The following is a 5,390-nucleotide window of genomic DNA, read 5'->3' on the forward strand; positions in this document are numbered from 1 at the left end:
CTGGGGGAGCCCACGGCATCCTTACAGGTTTAATTGTGTTAGGTGTAGGTATTTATGTGATATATGATATGTTTATGTGATATGTGTTATGCTAGTTGTCTTTGTGATACTTGCATGGAAGAACCCAAGGGGAGCCCGTGGCAATTAGATATAAGACCATGTGGGGTAGCCCATGGCACAATGGTGTAAGACCCTAGGGAAGAGCCCACGACATCCTTACAGGTTTTTGTATGCATGGCTTATGTGTTATATGTAGCTTTCATAGCTAGCAGGAAATATGATATAGGTAGCTTTTATAGCAACAAGATATGTGATATGTGGTTTGTGTGTATGGTATGCTCTGGGAAACTCACTAAGCTTTGTGCTTACAGGTTTTGCTTATGGTTTCAGCTATCATCGTTTTAGAAAGGAAGGCCTCGGATTGATCGCAGTGCACACACTTATGATTTCCGCAATGAACGATTTTGGGATGAACTCTGATAAATGTTTTACTTAGTGATGATTTGAATTGTTTAGAATAAATGGTATCAATGTTTTAGTTATATTAAAAATGAAATTTTTACCCTTGATTTTGAGGTCGTTACATAATAAGATTCTTAAGTACCTTCGGGGGACAAAGGTATGGTTTCTAGTCCTCGGTGGGAGTGATGACTTAAAGGTACGAGGGTACAGTGACGCCAGTTTTCAGACCGACAGGGACAACTACCATTCGCAGTCGGGCTGGTTCTTTACCCTTAATGGATGAGCACTGACTTGGAAAAGTTCCAAGCAAGAGACCGTAGCTGATTCAACGTGCGAATCAGAGTACATTACAGCGAGCGAAGCATCAAAGGAGGCGATATGGTTGAAAAACATCATTGGAGACCTTGGAGTTGTGCCATCCATAAAGGAGCCCATTGAAATTTTCTGTGATAATGAAGGGGCGGTTGCCTTTACCAAGGAACCAAGGGATCATGGGAGAATTTGACATATCGATAGAAAATATCACTTTATTAGACATCGGGTGGAAGAAGGACTCCTCGTAGTAAAGATGGTATCGTCAGAGGATAGCCCAGCAGATCCGCTTACGAAGGGACTGAGCAAGTTTAAGCACTTGCAGCACGCTAGGAGCATCAGGCAGAAGGACGATATTAGTTTAGATTAGATAGTTTAGAAACATGTAATAGATAAACTGTAATTAACATTTGATGATTAGGTAAAAGAGTATTATTTATTAGTAATGTTACTGTCTTATGTTAATTGTTTACCTATTGTTTCATTTTGCATGTTTTGACTTCTTGAATAATAAGAATTATTCGAACTGTCCATAGTCGTTCATATGTTGGAAGTAGGTATGAATGAAGACTGTCATGAATTGGTGTGTAGATTGTCTAAAATGTATTACTCATAACAAAAGTTTGTTACAACGTTCATGAGTGCTTATGAGTTTGATTTGAGCATTGGAATAAACCCACGCTTGCTGGGATCACTTCATGGAATTTATCTCAAGTGATCGCAAGACAATAATATCACATGTTCTTAAAACTTAGATATATGGTTTATTGTTTGCTAATTAGTTGTGCATTGATAATGCGTAAACGCATCAGTAACTTGATTTTATAAAACGCATTGCTGTGTATGATTTGAGTAGTGGATGGTAAATGCATAAAAGTCAAAGTTTATCTGTTCCTTTTATCCTAGAGGGTAAAAGCGATATCAGGGCCCCTTGATGATTTGGTTTGACTTATGTGTTGGGCCCGATCAGGACTGAATTGATGTGTTCAATTAAGTTCTATGTCAGATGAATCAGAGATCGAGAAACAAACTATTGGATAATAAGAATGACTATGTTCCATATAATTGTTCGCACGATATCTAGAATGGAGGAGTATATGATCCCTAATATGAAGGACAGGTTACTGATAAGATCGGAGTTTGAGAGCTTCTTTGAGAGCTACGATTGCTAATCGGATTATGCTTACATTTGTAGTTACTAGACTTATCCAAGTAGGAGACTGTTAGATTAGTGTCTAAGCCCGTAACTATATTTTGTAAGTACTTGACCCAGTTGTGCATGGTACTTTTGGGTTGCCTTCACCATAGCAAATTGACAGGGTAATTTATGGAGAGAGAGAGAACATATTATGGTTTATTAATATAACATAAAGATCGAAGTTTTACATGACATTCGATCCTTGGGAACCTAGATCTAGAGTGTGGAGTGATATATTTGCCTTAAAATGTCTAAATGAGAAACTGACTTAAGGGACCCGACGAGTCAACTAGCTGACTCGACGAGTCGGCTAGGGTTTTCCCCAGATGAGTCTAGACATGGGTAACTCCACGAGTTGACGAGACAACTCGACGAGTTAAATTGGATGTTCGCGATATTTAAGAAGAAACAGGGGAACTCGACGAGTCACATAGACGTACTCGGCGATTCAGGTCAACATGGACTATTGACTTCTGTTGACTTTAGGGTTTGGTCAAAACTGGGATTATAGGGACAATTAAGGGGTAAAATGGTCTTTTCCCATTCCAAGAGTTAGAGAGAGAGAGAGAGAATGACCTTTGGTTTATTTAGAGTTATGAATAGAGTGTTAATTAGAGATAATTATCCTATGTTTCAGGCGGAGGCTATTTCGAGATTCGTGTACGAGGTTATTACGTTCTTACTTACGAGGTGAGTCTTCTCACTATACTTACCATGAGTGGTACCTATGTGTGACCGGAGGGTCTTATGTTCTTACTTGAGTTATGTGATATTATGCATTTTGTATGTGTAATATATATGCTATATTTTGTGTTTAGTGAGATATAATCGGAGGGTCCAAACCGAGTTGTGGGTGAGGAGGCTTTCCACTTAGACAGGACTGAAGGGTCTAACCCGAGTTGTGGGACCAGAGGGTTTTGTAAAATCCGTAGATCCGGGCTAGTCAATTTAGAGATAATAGGGGTCGAAAACGACTTTTTGACAAAATATTATTTAGAATAAATAATCTTAACCAAGTTGTAGAATATGTCTCAAGCGTTCCGTACATATAAAGAGCGTCGATATCCGAGTTATAACGAAGAAGTTATGACCCATCGAAGTTTAGCGACGGAACCGACACGGCACCGCGAAGACGTAAAAAAATGAATTTATGATAGAGCTTCTTTTAGCCTTAGTAATCTAAATGAAAGTCGTATAATATGTTAACCTGAGAGCATCCATAAAAAGAACGCCCAAATTTGACTTCTTATGAGGAAGTTATGATTTTTCGAAGTTTTGGCTTAGCAGTGTACAACCCGAAGTTCGAGTATTAGATCGAGCGGTTTTTAGCCGACACAACCTAAACGAGAATCGAAGATCTCGTTATTAGTAGTGTAACGATAAAATGACAGATGAAAATGGACATCGGATGAAGAAGTTATGAGATTTTAATGGACCAACCCTGTCCCGGCCTGTTAAAAATATAACGTTAAAAACAAAGTCAAAATTAGTCGATGGAGTCTAAACGAAAGTTGTAGAGTACGTCTTCACCTACGCGTGGATATATAAAGAACGTCAAAAACGGAGTTCGTATGAACGAGTTACAAATTATAATAGCATATTTACGTATTAAAATAAAGTATAAATCATATATACGTACACATATATATACATATGTATATATCATTAGAAAGGTATCGACGATGCGGTCATTATAAAACTAATGTTGAGTTCTTTCGACATTAGTTTAGTACAAATATCATTAATCCATTTAAAATAGTATTATAGAGGGTGTTTAGTTGTTTATATAACTAAAAGGTCATTAAGTAATTATGGAGGGCAGTTTTTGAAAATTCAATTAGTATAAATAAAAGCCTTGGGCTCTCATATTTCTTGCACCATTCTCTTGATTCAAGAGTCTTTCTCTCCTTATCCCCCAAGCATTTCAGTCCCTTGTGATTCGACTTCTCTTTCTGTAGTTTTTAGTATAATAAGGTAAGCGCTGAAGCGTTGCACGAATCTTTCTTAGAAAGATTCAGCGACGAAGTTCTGCCCCTGCAGAGCCCGACTCCTAGCTAAAATCCCCTTGTAAGTAAGTTATGCTTACTCTATTTTAATATAGCTTATATTTAAAACTAATATTGTTATTATGAACATATAATAAATATTTGACTTATATAAGTGTCGTTATAATATCTTTTTAACTACTCGCGGTACGGGGAATCTGGTTTAAAGGGCCGCATAGGATTGTTGGATTTCGGAAGTGCTATATGCCAAAATGGTCCTGCCCTCCGGTGTTTTATGTCTAGCCCCTGTCTGTACATAGTGGTTGGAAAGTATTGTTTAAACACTTATATAATGATAATAATAAGACTAATAATTAGTCACGGTAAATTTTAGACTAAAATCTAGTGGTAATAATACTAGGTTTCGTCGAAGGAAATTATTTTAAAGTAAACGAAGCGTTGTCCGAGTACCAAGTCGACACCTTCTTACGTGAGTGCATAGTTACTTTCATCTTACACATAGATATGAAGTATTTTATATAAATTACGTGTTATGTGTGCATATTATCTGAATACTTGTTGTCTATGCTGGATGAACGATTTTATACATGTTTTAAATGATTTAAACTGTATATGTATTTTATATCTACGATAATGTTGGGGTAAAACATGGGTAGATGTAATAGATGGAATATGATTTTGATGATGAGTTGAGAGGTTTTATAGATCACGAGGTGAGGGTGAGAGGTGGACGATGTGACACGACTTTTCCCAAACGATGGCCCTGTGATTCAGCAGAGTATGGATGACAACCACGGACTATTCTAGACAGTCCAGTGGAACACTAGCAGGCTCGCAACTTGTAGGTGTTGTGAACGATGTGTTCACCCGATGTACTCTAAACCTTGGCGACCGTGCAGACTTGGTGCCTAAACCTTGGCGATCATGCAGACTTGATGCCTAAACCCTTCCGACTATGTAGACTTAGTGCCCGTTGTGTAAACCTTGGCGATCATGCAGACTTGATGCCTAACCCCTGGCGACTATGCAGACTTAGTGCCTGTTGTGTAAACCGTGGGAAGGATGGAATTCGTGCCAATTCCTTAGGATGATCCTTAGAAATAAATGAACAAGGAATAGCTGATTCTTATGGTAGATCCTTAAGTAGGACTGTTCACTATTCGAATAAAACCAAATTATCCAATAGGACAGTTTGGATTGGAGAATTTGGTTCGGATATTCGGACTTTTGGATTGGTTTTCAACAAAACCGAATTATTATTTTGGATTGGTTTTGGTTTATAAAATAATAACTGAATAGTCCAAAAAACCGAATAAACATTTATTATTTATCTAATTATAATATATATCTATAGTTTTTTTATTAATTTTGTAATTTATTTTTTCAAATAGGAACTTTTCACCCGATAAAAA

The sequence above is a fragment of the Lactuca serriola genome, chromosome 9 (genome assembly GCF_051521515.1).
Source record: "Lactuca serriola cultivar US96UC23 chromosome 9, Lser_US96UC23_V15, whole genome shotgun sequence".
Lineage (NCBI taxonomy): Eukaryota > Viridiplantae > Streptophyta > Magnoliopsida > Asterales > Asteraceae > Lactuca > Lactuca serriola.